Genomic DNA, 24,371 nt, shown 5'->3' on the forward strand with positions numbered 1-24,371 from the left:
AAATTTCCAGCAATAAGTAGAAACAGTATGTAATGATAGAGGGTCAATTCTCCAAGAAGATATAACTATCCTTATACACATGCAGCTAACAACAGAACAAAATACTTGAGGTTAAAAACTAGTAGAACTGCAAAAAGAAATATATAAATTCACTATTATATCTGGAGATTTCAATACCCCTCTATGAGTAACTAACAGAACCAACAGGCCGAAAATCAGTAAAATATCATAGAACTGAATAGCACCATCAGTCAACTGGATCTAATTGACATCTATAGACTACTTCATCCAACAACAGCAGAATACACATTCTTCTCAAGGTCAAAGGGAACATTCACCAAGACAGACTACATTCTGGACCAGGAAACACACCTTAAGAAATTTAAAATAACACATTATAGGAACTATGCTCTCAGACCACAATAAAATTAAACTAGAAAATAATAACAGAAGATAGCCAGAAAATCCCCAAATATTTGGAGAGTAACAACATACACAAATAATACATGAGTCAAACAAAGTGCTGAGGAATTTTTTAAAAATTTTTTTAACTAAATAAAAATGAAAATAAAGCATCAAAACTTGTGGGATACAGCAAATGCCATACTACATTTTCTGTCTGAGAGAGAAACTTATATAACACTGGACGCATATATTTAAACAGAAGAAAGCTAAAGTCAATCACCCAAGTTTCTGCCTTAGGAAACTAGAAAAAGAAGAACAAATTAAGTTCAATATAAGCAGCAGAAAAGAAATAATAAAAATCAGAGCAGAAATCGATGAAATTGGAAACAGGTAAACAGTAGAGAAAATCAACAAAACTAAAAGCTGATTCTTTGAAAAGATCAACAAAATGAATAAACCCCTAGCCAAGCTTCCCAAGGAGAAAAGGAAAAAAGAAGCAAATTACTAATATCAGATATGAAAGAGGGGCCATCACTAGCAATCCTACAAACATTAAAATGATAATAAAGAAATATTATGAATAGCTCTATGCCCACAAATTTGCTCACTTAGAAGAAATGGACCAATTCTTTGAAAGGCACAATCTACCAAAGCACACATAAGGAGAAACAGATCATCTGAATAGGCCTGTATTGATCAAAGAAACCGAATAAACAATCATCTTCCAATAGAATACTGTAAGTCAATTATACTTCAAGAAAAAATAAAGAAAAGGAAAATATGTGTTCAACATGGTTTTTCCTTCCTTCCTTTTTTTCTATGGAGCTGCAGGAGTAGCTGGGGAGGAGGGGAAAGGATTCCTCTAGGTTCTCAAGCATCTATAAATCAAAAAAATAAACACTACATAGAAAGTGAAGGCTGTGAACCATAAAAGAAATCAAGTACATCCATACCCTACCATCATGCTCACTTCAGAAAAGGTTATTTCATTTTCTGAACTCAGCTGAGACAGTGCAGCAACAACACATTCTTCTAACTTTAAATGAATTAACTGACCTGAAGAATGTCTCCCTTCTAAATACAATATTCAAACTGAAAAATAAAATATGTAAGTCAGAGAGATGGGCTAATTCCATGTTTACCTAATGTCTTCATTAATGATCTTCACCCAAAGCATAAATTAAGTCAGAATACATTCCCAAGTCAGAATCTATCAGGTCAGCACTTAAGCATTCTATTTCTTTTTTCAATTATTTCACTCCAACAAAATGAATACCAATATGGTATATAGCAGACGCTCAACAATTACATAACTTTAGAACCTGAGAGCTAGAAAGGCCCTCAGAGATCCATTCCTCTTTTCTTCTTCCAGACGTCCCATTTTACCCATTGAGAAACTAACAGTTGGAAAAGACAGTAACTTTCCCAAGCTAGTTAACAGCAGGACAGCAACTACAACTAAGGCACCTTGATTTCCATATTGGTATACTTTTCACTACACGTCATGCTGTTGTCAAGAACTCTGATGAGCCTGAGATTCCTACATGCAAGCTAAGCAATCGGCCATGACAGTTTCATGGATACTGAGAACCAAAACCATCTAGCCACACACAGATTGAACACTGAGGATCGAAACCATATACTCCTTGTACTGCATTGAATACTGTCCCCCAAAAATTTATAAACACTAGAACATGTGAATTTGACGTTGTTTGGACACAGGGTGTTTGCAGATGTAATCAAGGTAACATGAGGTCATACCGGATTAGGGTGGGCCCTAATCCAATGACTGGCATCCTTATAAAAAGAGGGAAATTTGGACACAGATACAGAGTGAAGATCACCATGTAAAGATGGAGGCAGAGATTAAAGTTATGCTGCCACAAGCCAAGAAACACCAAGGCTTGCTTAAAAATACCAGAAGCTAAAAGAGAGAGGAAAGAATTCTTCCCCTAGGGGCTATTATTTTAAGCCACCAATTGTGTGGTAATTTGTTATAGTATCCCTAGGAAACTAATACACCTACACACACACACATCTTTCTGTGTACATTAGCCTGACTTTACTAGTCCAATGCCTTCATTAGCATACTCTACTATTCCAGGAGATTCTTGCAGGGACATAACTTGATTGTTCATTACAGAAGCTTCAGGAAAGACGCATCAACTCTTCAACAGAAAGCATCAACAGTTTTTAAAATCCTTGCATTGCTGTTTTGACCAATTCTACTGTAAATTGTTATATCATGATACTTATTCACTCTTAATCAAGCCCGATCACCACCACTGCAAACTCAAATTAAATCAAACTTCAAATTCTAAATTTTTTACCTTGACTTTGCCCCTCTAAGGCACTACCAAAGTTCTGTCAAGGTGGTGTTCTCCTTTACTGCAGTAAGCAATAAACTCAGCTTTGTTTTATCAATAGGTTGTGTTAGTGATATTTGGTGAGCCAGCATCAAATAATCCTGGCAGAAAATATGACACTCCTGGGTCACAGACAAAGAAAAGTTTACTCCTCAAAACAATAGCAGTAGCCACTGTATCATCTTTTGCATTGGTTCCCAAAGCTCTAATCCCTAAAGGGCAATACAAGGAGAGCCAGATGATGCCTGCACATACAGTGAGTTACATTACAGGAGAAGAAAGCTGAAGCTTATGAAACACCAATATTTTAAAGGAGTTGCAAGCAAATGTACCCCACCTACTCCCCAGAGGGATTATCTTGACTATCCTGGACAGCAAGGAAATCTGCCCTCTGTCCTTATGGTAATACAATTTCTATCTTCCCAGGCTGTTTGCTATGCAAATTTCCTTGACAAGATTGCCCTCAACAAAAGCTGCCAATGCCTCTGGCTCAGAAGATGTGCTGAAGCACAAGAGACTCATGGCGAACCAGATCCCAATAGGTGTCTCCTCTGTCTTAAGGGGCTAAAGATACTAACTTCAGGATGAAGTTAGTGTAATAAAATGAGCAGAAAATGTTCTAGGAAGAAAAAAAATTAGAGCAAAGAGGTATACTTCCTGTATAACTTAAAACCACTTTGAGTCTCTTAAACATGGCTTCAACTCTCTTAACATGGCTTTACATCAAATATCCAAAAGTAAATAATTATATGTTTGATTCCTATTTTTATTTTAAATTATTCCATTTCTAAAACAGTATATTGAACAAGTTTTTTTTGCTAATTTTCTAGGCTCAGTAGTGCTCATGAAAAAAAAAAGAAAACTGTTTGGTATTTCTGAACTTCACCAATTATACCTGTAAATAAGATTATTAAATGAAATCCTCCAGAGCCGAATATAATTCACATTTTAGGGTCCTTAGATTTTAAACAAGAAATCTAAGGTCCATATCTATCTAAAGTTTGTAAAAATTTGGGTCTTATTTAAATATTATACTTTTTTTTTTTTTTTTGCGGTACGTGGGCCTCTCACTGCTGTGGCCTCTCCCACTGCGGAGCACAGGCTCCGGACGCGCAGGCCCAGCGGCCATGGCTCACGGGCCCAGCCACTCCACAGCATGTGGGATCCTCCCAGACCAGGGCACGAACCCGTGTCCCCTGCATCGGCAGGCAGACTCTCAAGCACTGTGCCACTAGGGAAGCCCTAAATATTGTACATTTTAAATTAAGCCAAATAAAAATTTTTGAGGCTGTTGAAAAATAAAAAATAATTTCTTAGATTTTTCTAGCTATATATTTAATATTAGCATATTTTTTGCATCTGTTTGAAAATTAAGATCATATCTCATACCATTTCAATAGTATCCTGTTTTAACTTAAAATCAATTGAAAAAGAAATTAAAACTGAGTTTTGTAAATCAACAATTTTAAATTGAGCAATTTAACTTTATTCCAACCCTAAGATCAAGCAATGATCCCATGAGGAAGAGAGGCAGGATGATGAGTAAAATGAGCACTACATAACACGTCTCCAGCTATTTGTGTGACTAAAAGCATATCACCTCACCTCTCTGGGTCTCCATTTTCCTATTTACAAAAAAACAACAGGCATTAGACTAAATGTTCAAGGTCAATTTTGCTTAAGAGTTCTATAAGGAGTACAGCTTTCACAGTTCTAATTCTATTTTCTCATGATTTCAGAAAACTGACTTCCTACTTCTTGCCCTGACAATCTTGAAGAATCCATGGATGAAATGTGCTCTAGTGAACTCAAAGTAGCCCACTAATGGGTGGGACTAAGTCATTCATTCAGCAAGTAATAATACTTGCTGTAGGAATATTTACTTCAGAAAGCACCAAAATCTAAAATGATCCTTGCCATCAAGAAGTTCAATCTTCTATTTGAGAACTCAGAAGTAAGTATGTACATGAAATTCTAATAAACTTTAGGAAATATATGATATTTGTCTTAAAAATTTATGCCTTGCTCTTTGGCAAATGGAATCTGTATTGCCAGATGCTAGCTATTCATCCCTTTTCTAATATTTGACCTTCAGTAATATTTTTGATGTTGTATTATAACGTTATGCCAATTGACTTTTCACACCCAACCTTTGTCCTCTTTACGTACATTTTTTTTTTTTTTTTTTGCAGTACACGGGCCTCTCACTGTTGTGGCCTCTCCCGTTGCGGAGCACAGGCTCCGGACGCGCAGGCCCAGCGGCCATGGCTCACGGGCCCAGCTGCTCCGCGGCATGTGGGATCTTCCTGGACCAGGGCACGAACCCGTGTCCCCTGCATTGGCAGGCGGACTCTCAACCACTGCGCCACCAGGGAAGTACATTTTTAAAATAGGAGAATTCTTATAAATACTTGTCTTTTCTAAACAGGTGACTCTCGGAGCTACCTATATGTGAGGGTTAACTATATAAAAACCTGTAGATTTCTGATCTAACTGCATACTCAAGAAAGCTACCTGATTTTTCAATAATCAGGAAACACCATAAGTTTCAATATACCCCCTAATAATTTTGCATCACCTCTCTTCTTTTACTCAAAATGAACATAAATTTTAGGTATCTTCCCCTAGCCACAAGATCTGTTAAATTTTTTCTAGTTTACTTTTAATGACATTTTTAAAAATAAATGCAACCCCAACCCAAAAAGGCAACAAATCATCATGGTCTCTTAATAACAACAACAAAAAGTAACATTCTTTTAATAAAGAATATATAATCATGGCTTCCCTGGTGGCGCAGTGGTTAAGAATCCGCCTGCCAATGCAGGGGACATGGGTTCAAGCCCTGGTCTGGGAAGATCCCAAATGCCACGGAGCAACTAAGCCTGTGCGCCACAACTACTGAAGGCTGCGTGCTCTAGGGCCCATGTGCTGCAACTACTGGGCCCACATGCCGCAACCACTGAGCCCACGTGCCACAACTACTGAAGCCCACATGCCTAGAGCCCGTGCTCTGCAACAAGAAAAGCCACCACAATGAGAAGCCTGCACACGGCAACAAAGAGTAGCCCCTGCTCGCCACAACTAGAGAAAGCCCATGAATAGCAATGAAGACCCAATGCACCCAAAAATAAATAAAATTAAATTAAAAAAAATATTTTTAAAAAAAGAAAATATAATCACATTTTTATTTTAAAATTTATGGCTCCATAGTAAACAGTGGAACTTATTCCTGAATTGTAAGGAGAGTATAACATACAAAAATTAATGTATTGGGTTGGCCAAAAAGTTCATTCGAGTTTAAGTAAAACTAAAAGAAACATTTTTCATTTTCACCAATATTTCAACATATTCATTAACCAAGAGAACTCTTTGGCCAACCCAATAATATGCCACATCAACAAAATAAACGAAAAACTCACATGATCATCTTGATGCATAAAAAGCTTTTGACAAAATACAACATCCTTTCATGATAAAAACACTCAACTAAATAGGAATAGAAGGAAACTACCTTAACATAATAAAAGCCATGTATGAAAAACCCACAGCAAACATCATACTCAATGGTCAAAGACTGAAAGCTCTTCCTCTAAGATCAGGAACAAGGTAAGGATGCCCACTTTCTCCACTTCTATTCCATATAGTACTGAAAGCCCTAGCCAGAGCAATTAGGTAAAAAAAAAAGAATACAAGGCATTCAAACTGAAAAGGACAAAGTAAAATTATCTCTGTTTGCAGGTAATGTGATCTTATACGTAGAATACCCTAAAGACTCCACCAAAAACAGCTGTTAGAACTGATAAATGAATTCAGCAAAGTAGAAGGATACAAAGTCAAAGACAAAACTCAGTTGCATTTCTATACACAATGAACAATCTGAAAAGGAAATTACAAAAATAATTCTATTTACAGTAGCATAGAAAAGAATAAAATACTTAGGAAATAACCTAACCAAGGAGGTGAGAGATTTATACAATGAAAACTACAAAATATTGCTGAAAGAAATTAAAGAAGACATAAGTAAATGGAAACACATCTATGGTCATATACTGAAAGACTTAATATTGCTAAAATGTCAATACTACCCAAAGCAATCTACAGATTCCATGCAATGCTTATATCGAAATCCCAGTGACTTTTGTACAGAGACAAACCTATCCTAAAATTCACATGGAATCTCAAGGGACCCTGAATTGCCAAGACAATCTTGAAAAAGAACAGAAAAACTGGAGGATTCACACTTCCTGATTTCCATATTTTACTACAAAGCTATAGAAAACAAAATAGTGTGGCAATGGCATAAAGACAGAAACAGAGAGCTTAGAAGTAAACTCTCACATATGGTCAAATGATTTTTGATATGGGTGTTAAGACCATTCAATGAGAAAAAAGAAGCCTTTTGAACAAATGGTGCTGGGAAAACTGGATATCCACATACCTAATATCATATACAGAAATTAACTCAAAATGGATAAGTACCTAAATGTAAGACCTAAAATAATAAAACTCTTAGAAGAAACAAAGGGCAAAAGCATCATGACACTGAATTTAGTAATAATTTCTTGGATGGGGGGCACCAAAGACACAAATTAAAAAAGTGAAAAACAAGACAAATTTGATTTCATGAAAATTAAGACTTTTGGGCATCATAAGATACTACCCACAGAGTAAAAAGGCAACCCACAGAATAGAAGAAAATATTCGCAAGTCATATATCTGATAAGTGATTATTATCCAGAATATGTAAGAACTTCTAAAAATCCACACAACAGCAACAAAAATAACAAAAAACCAGCACAACTCAAAACTGGAAAAAGGACTTGAAAAGACATTTCTCCAAAGGAGATATACAAATTACCAATATGAAATGCCATGAAAAGATGCTCAATGTCACCAATCATTAGGGAAATGCAAATGAAAACTATAGTGTGATACCACCTATTAAGATGGCTACTTTAAAAAATAAAGAAAGAATAAATAGATAAATAAATAAACAAACAAACAGAAAATAATAAGCATTGGCAAGGATGTGGAGAAGTTGGAACCCCTGTGTATTACTAGTGGAAATGTAAAATGGTACAGCTCCTGTGGAAAACAGTATGGTGGTTTCTCAAAAACTTAAAAACAGAATTATCATATGATGCAACAATTTCACTTCTGAGTACATACACAAAAAGAAATGAAAGCAGGGTATTGAAAAGATCTTTGTACACTCATGTTCATAGCCGCATTATTCACAGTAGCTAAAACATGGAAGCAACCCAGCTATCCATCAACTGATGAGTGGATAAAAAAATGTGGTATATACATACAATGAAATATCATTTAACCTTACAAAGGAAGGAAATTCTGCAATATGCTACAAACGGGTGAACCTTGAGCACACTATGCTAAGTGAAATAAGTCAGGCACAAAAAGACAAATACTATATAATTCCACTCATATAAAGTACTTAGAGTAGGCAAAACAATAAAGTATCATGGTGGTTGCCAGGGGTTGGGGGGAGCACAGAATGGAAAGTTACTGTTTAATGGGTACAGAGTTTCAGTTTTACAAGATGAAAAGTTATGAGGATGGATGGTGGTGATGGCTGTACAACAACGTGAATGTATTTAACACCACTGAACTGTACATTTAAAAATGGTTAAGAAGGTACATTTTACATACATTTTATCAAAGGAAAAAAAAAAGAAAAAATAGTATGACTGCAATAATCACCAAAAACTAGAAACTCCCCAATGTCCATCAGATGGTGAATGGATAAACTAACAGCAGTATATCCATACAATGGAACACTGCTCAGCAATAAAAAAGAATGAACTACTGGTACACACAACATGGGTGAATCCAAATGCATTATGCTAAGTTAAAGAAGCCAGATTTTAAAAGCTACACACTAAATGATTTCATTTAAATGATATACTGGAAAAAGTAAACAACAAGGACAAAAAACAGATCTGTGATTTCTAGGGATTGAGGTGGAGAGAGAGGTTGACTACAAAAAGGCAACGTGAGTGAATTTCAAAGATTATGGGAAAGAATATATATTTGTCAAAACTCACAGACTGAACAAAAAACAAATAAATAAAAATTTGAGTGTATAAATGAAATACAAACAAGAACAAAACTTTTTTTTTTTTTTTGCAGTACACGGGCCTGTCACTGTTGTGGCCTCTCCCGTTGCGGAGCACAGGCTCCGGACACACAGGCTCAGCGGCCGTGGCTCATGGGCCTAGCCACTCCATGGCATGTGGGATCTTCCCGGACCAGGGCATGAACCCATGTCTCCTGCATCGGAAGGTGGACTCTCGACCACTGCGCCACCAGGGAAGCCCAAGAACGAAACTTTTAAAAGCTACTAAAAATTTCAAACAATTTTAAGATGAGCTGTTTATTTCAGCATCAAATATGCCACACAACGATGCCAAAAGTACAGTGTACCATATTCAGCCACAACTTGTTTTATCTTGCCCTTACTTTACAGTAAAAAACTATAAAACAGGAAATAAAATATTTTTCCATTTTATACACTACAGATTGTACATAGTAGGTAGCATAGCAGGTACATAATTCAATAGAGTTTAGATTGACCTGGCCCTTCTACTTCACTGGCATATACATATGTAGCTTTAAATACAAAATTATCCATTTCTCAAAATATTAACATATAATTGGAAGAGAGAAGTACTGTCCACAAAATCTACTAACCTGAATTTGATCAGCTAATCAATGAAGGCAATAGAGCCCTTTATTGTGAATGGAAACATCATCAGGATCATGGGTGCTCTCTTAGCAAAAGCAGCAACCTAGAACAAATAAACAAACAAATAAGCATTGGCACCGCCCACTGCCCAAACCTCACCCCTGCTTAGGCCCCACCCTCCACAGCCAAGGCCTTTTCCAACTTTTTAATTTCTCCTCCTCTTTTTTACTACTGTGGTTCTGTTTTACCTTCCGATTGTTGTTTCATCTATATTTTAATTTTTTTTCTAACATATCTGTTAGTTCCCTAGTCTAACTTTATTGTTTACATTGTTATTGTTCTCCCTCTTTTTTTTTTTTTGCCACCCCACTCGGCTTGCAGGATCTTGGTTCACGAGATGGGGATCAGGCCGAAACTCCTGCAGTAGGAGTTCAGAGTCCAAACCACTGGACTAACAGAGAACCTCAGACCCCAGGGAATATTCATCAGAATGAGGTCTCCCAGAGGTCCTCATCTCAACACCAAGACCCAGCTCTACCCAACAGCCTAGAAACTCCAGTGTTGCAAGCCTCAAGCCAAACAACCAATAAGATAGGAACACAATCCCACTCATAAAAAAAAAGGAAAAAAAAATGAGACAGCAAAAGAATATGTCACAGATGAAGGAGCAAGGTAAAAACCTACAAGACCAAATAAATGAAGAGGAAATAGGCAATCTACCTGAATAATAATTCAGAGTAATGATAGTAAAGATGATCCAGAATCTCAGAAACAGAATGGAGGCACAGATTGAGAAAATACAAGAAATGTTTAAAAGAGATCTAGAAGAACTAAAGAAAAACAAACAGAGATGAACAACACAATAACTGAAATGAAGGGATTAATAACAGAATTACTGAGGCAGAACAACAAATAAGTGAGCTGGAAGACAAAATGGTAGAAATAACTGCCGAGGAGCAGAATAAAAAAAAAAAAGGATGAAAAGAATTGAAGACAACCTCGGAGACCTCTGGGACAACTCTAAACACACCAACATTCGAATTATAGGGGTCCTAGAATAAGAAGGGAAAAAGAAAGGGTCTGAGAAAATATTTGAAGAGATTATAGTGGAAAACTTCCCTAACATGGGAAAGGAAATAGTCACCCAAGTCCAGGAAGCACAGAGAGCCCCATACAGGATACACCCTAGAAGAAACACACCAAGACACATATTAATCAAACTAACAAAAATTAAATTCAAAGAAAAAGTATTAAAAGCAGCAAAGAAAAAATAAAAAACAACATACAGAGGAATCCCCATAAGGTTACGAGCTGATTTTTCAGCAGAAACTCTGCAGGCTAGGAGGGAGTGGGAGAATATACTTAAAGTGATGAAGAGAAAAACCTACAACCAAGATTACTCTACCCAGCAAGGATGTCATTCAGATTACACTGAGAAACCAAAAGTATTTCAAAAAAGCAAAAGTTAAGAGAATTCAGCACCACCAAACCAGCTCTACAACAAATGCTAAAGGAACTTCTCTAAGTGGGAAACACAAGAGAAGAAAAGGACCTATAAAAATAAACCCAAAACAACTGAGAAATCGTAATAGGAACATACATATGGATAATTACCTTAAATGTGAATGGATTAAATGTGCCAACCAAAAGACACAGACTGGCTGAATGGATACAAAAACAAGACCTGTATATATGCTGTCTACAAGAGACCCACTTCAGACGTAGGGACACATACAGAGTGAAAGTGAAGGGATGGAAAAAGATATTCCATGCAAATGGAAAGCAAAAGAAAACTGGAGTAGCAATACTCATATCAGATAAAATAGGCTTTAAAATAATGTTACAAGAGACAAGGAAGGACACTACATAATGATCAAGGGATCAATCCAAGAGGAATATATAACAATTATAAATATATATGCACCCAACATAGGAGTACCTCAATACATAAGGCAAATGCTAACAGCTATAAAAGAGGAAATCGACAGTAACAGTGGGGGACTTTTAATACTTCATTTAAACCAATGGACAGATCATCCAGAAAAAAAAATTAATAAAGAAATGCAAGCTTTAAATGACACAACAGACCAGATAGATTTAATTGATGTTTATAGGACATTGCATCCGAAAACAGCAGATTACACTTTCTTCTCAAGTGCACACAGAACATTCTCCAGTATAGACCACATCTTCGGTCACAAATCAAGCCTTGATAAAGTTAAGAAAACTGAAATCATATCAAGCATCTTTTCTGACCAAAGTGTGAGACTGGAAATTATTTGCAGGAAAAGAACATGAAAAACACAAACACGTGGAGGCTAAACAATATGCTACTAAATGACCAAGAGATCACTGAAGAAATTAGAGAGGAAATCAAAAAATACGTAGAGACAAATGACAATGAAAACACGATGATCCAAAACCTATCTGATGCAGCAAAAGCAGTTCTAAGAGGGAAGTTTAGAGCATTCAATCTCACCTCAAGAAACAAGAAAAACCTCAAATAAACAATCTAACCCTACACCTAAAGCAAGTAGAGAAAGAAGCACAAAGAAAACCCAAAGTCAGTAGAAGGAAAGAAATCATAAATATCAAAGCAGAAATAAATGAAATAGAAACAAAGAAAACAATAGCAAAGATCAATAAAACTAAAAGCTAATTCTTTGAGAAGATAAACAAAACTGATAAACCCTTAGCCAGACTCATCAAGAAAATAAGCAAGAGGATACAAATCAATAAAATTAGAAATGCAAAAGGAGAAATCACGTGTGACACCGCAGAAATACAAAGGATTATAAGAGACTACTACAAACAACTATATGCCAATAAAATGGACAACCACAAAGAAATGGACAAATTCTTGGAAAGGTACAGTTTTCCAAGACTGAACCAGGAAGAATTAGAAAATATAAACAGACCTATCACAAGTAATTGAAGAAACTGAAACTGTAATTAAAAGTCTTCCCACAAACAAAAGTCCAGGACCAAATGGCTTCACAGGCAAATTCTACCAAACATTTAGAGAAGAGCTAACACCTATCCTTCATCAAACTCTTCCAAAAAAGTGCAGAGGGAGGAACACTCCAAAATTCGTTCTACAAAGCCACCATCACCCTGATACCAAAACCAGAAAAAGATATCACAAAAAAATTATAGACCAATATCACTGATGCAAAAATCCTCAACAAAATACTAGCAAATACAATCCAACAACATATTAAAAGGATCATACACCATGATCAAGTGTGATTTATCTCAGGAATGCAAGCGTTCTTCAGTATATGCAAATGACAATGTGAAATACCACATTAACAAATTAAGGAATAAAACAATATGATCATCTCAATCGATGTAGAAAAAGCTTTTGACAAAATTCAACACCCATTTATGATAAAAACTCTCTAGAAAATGGGCATAGAGGGAACCTATCTCAACATAATACAGGCCATATATGACAAACTCACAGCCAACATCGCTCTCAATGGTGAAAAACTGAAAGCATTTCCTCTAAGATCAGGAACAAGACAAGGATGTCCACTCTCGCCACTCTTACTCAACATAATTTTGGAAGTCCTAGCCATGGCAATCAGAAGAAAAAGGAATACAAATTGGAAAAGAAGAAGTAAAACTGTCACTGTTCGCAGATAACATGATACTGTACATAGAACATCCTAAAGATGCCACCAGAAAACTACTAGAACTAATCAATGAATTTGGTAAGCTGCAGGATACAAAATTACTGCACAGAAATCTCTGGCATTCCTATACACTAACAATGAAAAATCAAGAAAGAGAAATTAAGGAAACAATCCCATTTACCGTCACAACAAAAAGAATAAAATACCTAGGAATAAACCTACCTAAGGAGGCGAAAGACTTGTACTCAGAATAAAACACTGATGAAAGAAATCAAAGATGACATAAACAGATGGAGAAATATACCATGTTCTTGGATTGGAAGAATCAATATTGTGAAAATGATACTACCCAAAGCAATCTACAGGTTCAATGCAATCCCTATCAAACTACTAATGGCATTCTTCACAAAACTAGAACAAAAAATTTTACAATTCATATGGAAACACAAAAGACCCCAAATAGTCAAAGCATTCTTGAGAAAGAAAAACAGAGCTGGAGGAATCAGATTCCCTGACTTCAGACTATACTACAAAGCTACAGTCATCAAGAGAGTATGGCACAAAAACAGAAATATAGATCAATGGTACGGGATAGAAAGCCCAGAGATAAACCCACGCACATATGGTCACCTAATTTACGACAAAGGAGGCAAGAACATACAATAGAGAAAAAACTGTCTCTTCAGTAAGTGGTGCTGGGAAAACTAGACAGCTACATGTAAAAGAATGAAATTAGAACACTCCCTAACATCACACACAAAAATAAACTCAAAATGGATTAAAGACCTAAATGTAAGACCAGACACTATAAAACTTAGAGGAAAACATAAGAAAAACACTCTTTGACCTAAACCACAGCAAGATCTTTTTTGACCCACCTCCTAGAGTAATGGAAATAAAAACAAAATTAAACAAATGGGACCTAATGAAACTTAAAAGCTTTTGCACAGCAAAGGATATCATAAACAAGACAAAAAGACAACCCTCAGAATGGGAGAAAATGTTTGCAAACGAAGCAATGGACAAAGGATTAATCTCCAAAATATACAAACAGCTCATGGAGCTCAATATCAAAAAAAACAAGCAATTCAATTTAAAAATGGGTGGAAAACCTAAATAGACATTTCACCAAAGACATACAGATGGCCAAGAGGAACATGAAAAGATGCCCAACATCACAAATTATTACAGAAATGTAAATCAAAACTACAATGAGGTGTCACCTCACACCTGTCAGAATGGCCATTATCAAAATATCTAGAAACAATAAATGCTGGAAAGGGTGTGGTGAAAAGGGAACCTTCCTGCACTGTTGGTGGGAATGTAAATTGATACAACCACTATGGAGAACAGCAGGGAGGTTCCTTAAAAAACTAAAAATAGAACTACCATATAACCCAGCAAACCCATTACTGGGCATATACCCTGAGAAAACCATAATTCAAAAAGAGACATGTACCACAATGTTCACTGCAGCCCTATTTACAATAGCCAGGACATGGAAGCAACCTAAGTGTCCACTGACAGATGAATGGATAAAGATGTGGCACATATATACAATGGAATATTACTCAGCCATAAAAAGAAACAAAATTGAGTTATCTGTAGTGAGGTGGATGGACCTAGAGTCTGTCATACAGAGTGAAGTAAGTCAGAAAGAGAAAAACAAATACCATATGCTACCACATATATATGGAATCTAAAAAAAAAAAAATGGTACTGATGAACCTAGTGGCAGGGCAGGAATAAAGATGTAGACATAGAGAATGGACTTGAGGACATGGGGGGAAGGGGAAGCTGGGGTGAAGTGAGAGTAGCATCGACATATATACACTACCGAATGTAAAAGTTAGTTAGTGGGAAGCAGCAGCATAGCACAGGGAGATCAGCTTGGTCCTTTGCGATGACCTAGAGAGGTGGGATTGGGGGAGGCTCAAGAGGGAGGGGATATGGGGATATATGTATGCATATGGCTGATTCACTTTGTTGTACAATAGAAGCTAACACAGTATTGTGAAACAATTAAACTCCAATAAAGATCTATTTAAAAAATTGTTATTCTGAGACAGAACAGCCTATAAAAACATTTAATAAATAATTGCAAACCAAAAATAAGCACATTTGTATATTGCCTTATTATTTACATTATCTGATAGCTCTCATTGAAAAGGACAAACCACTGCAAAGTCAACTACTCCCAGGGCCCATAAACAGACAATTCCTAAATAGCCATTAACTATAAAATCAGTTAAGGCTCATTGTGATTCCTTCCTAAAATTTCATCCAAAAGTCTTTACCAACCTCCCACAATAATCCAGTATTATGGGATTTATGCTTCTAGCCATTATGGAGTAACTGGTACCGGATTTCTCTTCAAACAGTAAACAACTGCAAAACTAGACAAAATATAGGACGCAACAGTCTCCAGACAATGGAAAACAATTAGTGTAGAACTGCATTCTCTGAGAGAAGGAAACAAGCTAGATAAGCCTACATGCACCTTGACTTTCTGCTAAGAGACATGTTATAGACACTACTGCAGGCAGGGAGATTCAAAGCAAAGCACAGCAGTGTCACTAACGTGAAAAGACAAAGATCAGAGTTCAGAAAGTATAGGTGGCAGGAATTACTGGAATAATGTACCAGAGAGGAGGGAGTAATGCAGAAAAAAGCTCCACACATCTTCTCTCGAGTCTTTGACTTAATACTAATTTGCACATATTTGGGGGAAATTCCATAATGCAAGAGGAAAAAAAAATCTGCTGAGGAGCTTAAAAAATGAACAATTCGAGGTTCATACAGAGCTAGGGACATTTGAGTTGCAACTAACCAGAGGAGAGAGACCTTGTATTGTACTCTGGACAATAAGTAGAGACCTCAGCAGGGCTAAATTAGTCCCAAAATAAAGATTAATCTATAACGATACCAGCAGAGCTTAAAAACGAACCCTGAAGGAACAACCTGATCTTCAACTTAACGTCTGTAACCAGATGGTTAGCTAAATGGAAAACCTCATAATTCACAGGGCATCAGGTAAAGTATTCATAAAGGTTCTGCCTCAGGAATACAGCAAAATTACATTAAATGGTCCCAGTAAGGAATACCTTAAAGGACTAAATACTTCCCAAGTAACTTAAATACATTCCAGAAAAAACTTCAAGAATATTTACAGGAATACAAAAATATCCAGTACCCAACAAGGTAAAATTTACAATGTCTTCTTTTCCATGCCTGACAAGCATTAACTAATTTGCCAAGCAGGTTTTGGCGGAGGGGAGGGGCGGGGAGTCAAGAAAGTAGAGCCAAATGAGGAGAAATATCAATCAAAACCAACCCAGAAATGACAGTAGAACTAGGAAACTAGGATTTAAAGTTATTATAAATGTGTTCCATATGCTCTAGAAGCTAGAGAAAAGACTGAGTGTAATTTAAGTTAAAACATAGAAAAAGGACCCAAATTGAACATCTAGAAATGAAAACTAGAATGTTAGAGATGCTCTCTACCTGACACTCAGTGAATTATATTTTCCACTCTGTCTGATGGATTCAGGCTCTATTCCTGACATTGTGTGAGCTGTTTATTGTTTCCTCAATTCCTTTTGGGTGGTTCTTCCTTGACCTCAAGCAGTTTCCTCACAGGTCTGTACTGATCAGTACTCAACTGAATTCTTGGAAGGGACTTCTGCAGATGTGCAAAATTCTCTTGCAGCTCTCTCCTCTCTGGTACTCTGCTCTCTGAACTCTAGCTGCCTTGGCTCCTTAGGCTCCCAGCACCATCTCCTCATTTCAGGGAGATCTCTAGGCTCCTCTGGGGTTCTACTGCCCTAGCCCATACCTAGAAACACTCTCCAGGCAGAGCAAGCATAGGTCTCATCTAATCTGTTTCCTGTCTCTCAGGGATCGATGTCTTTTGTTGCCTGATGGCAAATGCCTTAAGAACTGTTGTTTCATGTTTTTTGTCTAGTTAGCTGTTTCAAGTAAAAGGATACCAATCCGTTAGTCTAACTTGGCTGGAAGCACTATCTTAAATATTTTAAAGGGAGACTATGAGTTAAACCAACTTTGTAATAGCACTGAAAGCTAAAATTTTCCAAAAATTAGATGTATTCGGTTAACAACACTCACATGTTAATAAGTTATCCTGAACCATATAATAAATGCATACTATGTGGTAGAAAAGAACAGTAACCATGAAAGTGAAATAGGCAATACCAGCTGAGTGTAAAGAATAAATGGCATTCAGTAATCAGAAATAAAGAGTCAACACAAGGAAAAACTAATTTCGGGAAAGATTTCTCTGAAAGAAATGTACATGGGAATATATAACCAAGGATGCAGCATATGATTTCACATATGCTCAAATCAAATGTATGGAGAAAATTATTCATTTAAGAGGAAATGCTGGGGCTTCCCTGGTGACACAGTGGTTGAGAGTCCGCCTGCCGATGCAGGGGACACGGGTTCATGCCCCAGTCTGGGAAGATCCCACATGCCGCAGAGCAGCTGGGCCCGTGAGCCATGGCCGCTGAGCCTGCGCATCCGGAGCCTGTGCTCCGCAACGGAAGAGGCCACAACAGTGAGAGGCCCGCGTACCGCAAAAAAAATAAGAAGAAGAGGAGGAAATGCTATATGTGCTTATCAGTGGCATTGGAATTCAGGTCAAATGTTACAAGATCTGCTGTAGACTAATCAAAGGTGAAGATACTAAAGGAAGAGAAGCAAAACAAATAAGTCTTCAGGAGAAATACAGTAGAACCAAATGAACATCTTACTCTCCCCATGACAGGTAAAGGAAAATATAAAGAAAGAAAAATCCTTTAGAAGATGTTTAAAGAAAGAACTGTAAAAAAAAAAAAAAAAGGTTAGGAATTACAGGTTTTATTTTCAATCTCTGCTGTTGAACAGAGTCAGTCATTTTTATCCATATAGGAAGGAAACAGACTGTGAGCTAAACTGAACATACTCTGAGTAGGAAAAGAAAAAACAGCACATGGCCCGTTGATTCTTATCGTCAAAGAAACACAACTGTCCTGTTCTAAAAAAGGAAACTACACACACAAAAAAATCATCACATATGAAATGAACAAAAAAGTAAATTTGTGGGAAAATCATGTTTAACAGATGACAAAAGAAAATGTCAGGGATGAAACTGGTCACTTTTAAGAAAAAGAGAAGAGAGGTTCTGCATGTTTATATAAAAAGCTATTTACCCATAGGTAGTGAAGCTGTGAACACATGTAAATTAAAAATCTAAGTATAACTCAGGCAATGCAGAGCCTTATAACACTGATGATCCCAAGACCATTCTAGGCTGGACTTCAAACAAGGAGGTAATGCTGTATAGATGAGACTACCAGACTGAAGTGGGTAAGGGTAGGAGTAGGGACAGCCTACAGGAGGCTGTTTGCTAGGAATAATTTTACTACTAGAAATTTGTCAACCTCTCTATAGTATGGCTTATAGTATGGCTTAGATTTGAAAAGCAGTAAGATAGGACCTCGACGTCTTTTAGCTATGGATCAACATTAAGAGAGAAAACACACAGAGGTAGAAATAAGCCCCAAAGGAGAAGAAAATACTGACTATGTTGTACCACTCTTTCCCTCTCCTTTCCCTGCAGCATTAATTAATACGCTAATGAATCTGTTATAACAAGGGAAGTTGCTCCTTTTAGCATACTTTGTAAATGGGCAAATAGACATCACTGAAGTAGGTGATATTAAGAAAATATGGGCCCAGGGGCCAGGGCCTCTGTGACGATCAGCTGCCCCACCAGAGGTAAGGAAGATTTGAGTTTGCAGTCTTCAACTGGGAACAGCTTTGGGTTTTAGCTTTCTCCAGGCCACTTAGAGTAGTTCACGGCAAATCTTTTAATTAAAGCATGGAATACGAAAACAGAAAACTTCAGCTAGTGCTTTAGTCTCATAAGAAATTCTACAGGCATGTGTCTTATAAGCAGTATATGGCAGAATTTTAAACCAATCTGAGAGTCTCTGTTTTTCAGTAGAAATTTCAAGCATTATTTTTGACTACTACTTACTACTGAATGTTCAGTTGGTGAAACTGAAGGTCTTTCACTCAGAAGGAATAAATCAAGAAGAAGGTCATGGATGGCTGAGATTAAATGGAGCCCCCAAAAGGTTGTACAGTGTTTAGCAGCTGGAACCTGAGGCTCGCGTGCTCCTGAGGGGCTGTGAATGGATGGCCCCGGCCCTCCTGAGCACCCCACCCTTCCGAGTAGGATGTCACTGCGATCCCCCAAATGGAGCCTCCTGCTGCTGTCATTCCTGAGTTTCCTAGTGATGTGGTACGTCAGTCTGCCCCCACTACAATGTGACAGAACGCGTGAACTGGATGTACTTCTACGAGTATGAGCCCATTTACAAAAAGACTTCCACTTCACACTTCAAGAGCATTAGAACTGCTCTCATCAAAACCCATTTCTTGTTATCCTGGTGACCTCACAACCCTCAGATGTGAAAGCCAGACAGGCCATTAGAGTTACTTGGGGTGAAAAGAAGTCTTGGTGGGGATATGAGGGTCTTACATTTTTCTTACTAGGCCAACAGGCTGAAAGGGAAGACAAATTGTTAGCATTATCCTTAGAGGATGAACACCTCCTTTATGGTGACATAATATGACACGATTTTTTATAGACACGTACAATAACCTGACCTTGAAAACGATTATGGCATTTGGGTGGGTAACTGAGTTTTGCCCCAACGCCAGGTACATCATGAAGACAGACACTGATGTCTTCATCAATACTGGCAATTTAGTGAAGTATCTTTTAAATTTAAACCACTCAGAGAAGTTTTTCACAGGTTATCCTCTAATTGATAATTATTCCTATAGAGGATTTTACCCAAAAAACCCATATTTCATACCAGGAGTATCCCTTCAAGGTGTTTCCTCCCTATTGCAGTGGGTTGGGTTAATAAGTATCATGTCCAGAGATTTGGTGCCAAGAATCTATGAAATGATGAGTCACGTAAAACCCGTCAAGTTTGAAGATGTTTATGTTGGGATCTGTTTGAATTTATTAAAGGTGTACATTCATATTCCAGAAGACACCAACCTTTTCTTTTTATATAGGATTCATCTGGACGTCTGTCATCTCAGATGTGTGACTGCAGCCCATGGCTTTTCTTTTAAGGAAATTATCACATTTTGGCAGGTTATGCTAAGGAACACCACATGCCATTATTAATTTGACATTCTACCCAAAGCCTAGAGAAGGGAGGGATACTTTCTGGAAAATGTTAAAGTTAGGCCTGTGAAATCTCCAATGGAAAACTCGTGGGAAGGTCACTGTGTGGCTGACACGGAACTGAAACTCATGGAAGAGCCCATAGACTGGAGACTGGAGGGTTGCACTTGACCTATGATTTATTTTGACAACAGTCAAGTCAGCCCTTTTAAAGATGATATTCAGAGGAATTAATAAGCATCTTATGAAGGAATGGGAGGTTTCTGTTAATAAAACTAATAGGATCAAACAATTTGAAGATGTCATTCCATAGACTAGAACTTCTTAAAAGGGTTTCATTGAATTATAAGCTCATTTGTCCATAACAACAAAGCAGTGTGGAGTATTTTTCATTGAACAATCTAGTCAGTTCAGGGTTTTGTGTATATCTTATATGGATTACCAGTTTTTTTAATATATAGTTCTGTGGAAAACAACTGAAGCTATACCAAACAAAATTTCATCTGTTTTTGGTCATTCACAAGATACTTCAAGATGTTGCAATATTTCAGAGTTAATATCAATTATTATTTAATATTACTTAGAGTTTTACACTTCCTGGGTGTTTGAATGTTACGGTTGTTTCAATACTATATAAATAGAATAGTGAAAATCACTCTTTATATTTACATTTTTTCCAATTACTTCTCTGATGAGTTTATTATGAATAGCTCCATTAATGTGAAGTCATTGGTCATTATCGCATATCAGTAATCTCTTGGACTTTGGTAAGTATTTTGTCGTGGTAAAATAGAGAAGAATGAAAGCAAGAAGATCTGACTTATTGTCTTATTTTTAAAACTATAATCCCCATTGTATTTAGGTGTCACTTCATTGGTCTCATTTTTCCACCTGGAAATTAGGAATAATATAGAATGCCAGGCAGCATATTTCCTTTTGGAAAGGACTCTGAAGCCAAAAAGAAAAGAGAGAATGTGATGGCCAGAAAGAATATTATGAAAGGAGTGTCATATTTCAGTGCTTGAGTTGGAAAGAGAAGACTAAATATTCAAGTGTCGTTGTTAATCGCTCCATGTTTTTTCTCATTAACAATCAGTTTGAGAATAAAAAGGAAAAGAGAAAAAAAACCTGATAACCAATATGAATTTGAAAAATAAACAAAAAACTGAAAAGCCTGTTTTGTCCACTTTTTCAATAAAAATGAATTCATTATTCTAAAACTGTTAAACTCATATTTATTGGTAAGCAAATGTTTACTATAATGATCCTGAAACGTAACATTACTTTGAAGCAAAATAAAAAACCAAGTTAGGAACTAGAAGTCCTCACTACTCCCTCTCCTATTCTGAAGTTGTCTACCTTGACAACATAAACTAGTAGTGCATCAACTTTACTCTATCGATCTTCTTAACAGTTAATAGGGCCCAGTTAAATTTTTATTCATATTTTGGCCTAGGTAAATTTGTAAGTCCTGTTTGACATTATAATGTCAATTCTCTTTTTTTCTTCCTCTTCCTCCAGCCAGCCCTATATGCCAAAAATCATTGAAACAGAAATTTAAGTGACTTCTGTCATCCTTAGTCCATAAATTTGTTCAGATAAGCTTTGTAGAATCACCTAAAATAAAAATAAGATTTCTGAAAAATTAGAAAAGAAAATTATATCTGTATCTATTACCGTCAATATCCTTTTTTTTTTTTTAACATCTTTATTGGGGTATAATTGCTTTACAATGGTGTGTTAGTTTCTGCTTTATAACAAAGTGAATCAGTCATACATAAACATATGTTCCCATATGTCTTCCCTGTTGCGTCTCCCTCCCTCCCACCCTCCAATATCCTTTTATAGTTATAAGCCTTTCAGTTAGTCTGAAATCAGAAGGCAAAGTATTACAATTTCCATCATTTATAACACCATCACTCCTTTTAAATTCCCATGGGAAATAACTTAACTTTCTAAATCTTTTTCAACTTGATTTACATTATACTTGGCTATTTTCCCCACCCCGTCCCCCACAAGACTGTGCACACCATGAGAGCCAAGACTATGTCTATTCATCTTTATATCTTTTAGTGGTTTCTAGCACACTGCTTTGACACACGTTAGTATTTAACATTTTCTGCTCACCAATATCCCTTCTACCCATCTCACAAGGATACTGCAAGGATCAAAGAGTATATTTGTGAGAGTACTTCACAAAATAAAAGTGTTTTGCAGATATCAGATGAATTTAATTTCATTATCGATGATTATTCTAAATCCTACCTGGCAAGTAGTGGAATGTTCTAGGGAATGAGAACAGAACAAATGGCATTCGACGAGCAAGTCTGATGGTGGCTCCACAACCTCCTTTACTCTGTCCTCCATTCTATAGGTTCTAGAGTCCACTTAGTCAAGGCAGAAGCTCTCATCACTCTGACATCATCCAATCACTACAGCCCAAAAATCTTCTGGCATTTTATGGTTTCCAGCGCCAGGTCCTGTTCTAGCTCCCCAACTATAGTTCATAACAATTGGCCTACTTACTATAATCTTCTAGCTAGCCCTTCCCTTACTGGATTAGATATAGAGGTAAAAATCAATAAGCCAGTCTTATGACCTAACGTTACCTCTGGGATATTGAGTAAATGACTTGCGTTTCGGTGCCATTTTTTAAATGCCAGTATAAACATGTAACATTGCCACAGCTGCACTCTAAGTAGGATATGAAGATCTCAGTATCTGGATAATCGTGACTTTTAAGAACACATTCTGGCACTGAAGATAGAATCCTGAAACAGAAATGAAGAGGCTTAGGTTCTAGTCCCAGCTCTTCATATTAATTTACTACATGATTTTGGATATAACATATCACTTTCCTAGACTTCTAGTTATTCTTCTATTAATGAAAGAATTGGAATAAATTGTAAAGGTCTCTTCCAGCTCTAAAATTCTGGGACTGAAAGCCTGAACTACACCTTCTAGGTGCCGTTAAAATTCTTCAGCTTATATTTCAATTCAGAACTCAACTGTTAACTACTAAACATGCCCTCTTCCCCAACAACATTCTAAATAATTCATCTACACAAGATATGATTTGAGTAACCAGTTCTAGAAGCAAATTTTTCTTTAATCTTTTGCTAAAAAAAATTTCTCTCTAGTACAAAAACTTCTTTTTGTTTCATTATTATAAAACAAAGATATTTTCCTACAACTCTTTACCATCAAATATATGATTACACCTCCCAGAGTTACTGGAAACTGACAAAAACAGCTTATATTCACCAAGTTCAGCAATAAACTCACATAAAATTCACTTTACAAAACCAACCCAGGACATGTTCAGCACCACTACATTAAAAGTTTTTTTTTAATTTTAGCATAGTTTTACATTACAGAAAAGTTGCAATGATAATACAGTGTTTCCACATACCATATACCCAGATTCCCCTATTGTTAACATCTTGCATTACTCTGGTACATTTGCCACAATTAAGGAAACAATATTAATATATTACTATTAATGAAATCCCATGCTTTAGTAGGATAAACATACTCAATATCAAAAAAGTTTTTCAAAACAAAATTCTTCAAAAGAGCAATGGAAACATAAAACATAGTAAAAGACACAGAGCAAACAGAATACAAACAGCAAATATAATAAATAATTGTCACAGCTAAGCTCAAGGTATCAGTGTCAACAGTAAATGCAAAGAGCTTAACTGCTCTACTAAAAGGAAAAAGATTTTTGATCAGCTCATGACCCAAAACCCAACTGTACACTATATACAAGGAGCACCTAAAACAAAGTAATTAAGAAACATTAAAAGGAAAAAGATATGAGAACAGGTATAACAGGCAAATACAACAAAAAAGAAAGCAGAGGTTATGATCTTATTAACTGACAAGGTAGAATTTAGGCCCAAAAAAGCACCTAACATGACAAAGTAGGATTTTTTTTTTTAATGCTAAAGTACAAATTGACAATGAGGAAGATAAATCAGTTACGAATATCTATGCACCAAAGAGCACAGTCATAAACTTTGTAAAACAAAAATCTACATTAGATA

The 24,371-nt window shown here is 36.5% G+C and overlaps 1 protein-coding gene and 1 pseudogene across 8 annotated transcripts in view; one reads left to right on the top strand and one right to left on the bottom strand.

The window, feature by feature from the left end:
- Nucleotides 1-24,371, bottom strand: part of FUT8 (fucosyltransferase 8) — a 324,684-nt gene that overhangs the window by 253,133 nt on the left and 47,180 nt on the right. For 4 of the 8 annotated variants that reach the window (XM_067733076.1, XM_067733024.1, XM_067733058.1 and 1 more), the window contains exon 2: nucleotides 9,480-9,577. The exons of the other annotated variants lie outside the window; for them this stretch is intronic. The gene's annotated coding sequence lies outside the window, so the exon portion shown is untranslated. The remainder of the gene's footprint in view (nucleotides 1-9,479; nucleotides 9,578-24,371) is intronic. 8 annotated transcript variants of the gene reach the window in all.
- Nucleotides 19,314-20,550, top strand: LOC137225842 (UDP-GalNAc:beta-1,3-N-acetylgalactosaminyltransferase 1-like; annotated as a pseudogene).

Source organism: Pseudorca crassidens, chromosome 1, assembly GCF_039906515.1.
Source record: "Pseudorca crassidens isolate mPseCra1 chromosome 1, mPseCra1.hap1, whole genome shotgun sequence".
In the NCBI taxonomy this organism is placed as follows: Eukaryota; Metazoa; Chordata; class Mammalia; order Artiodactyla; family Delphinidae; genus Pseudorca; species Pseudorca crassidens.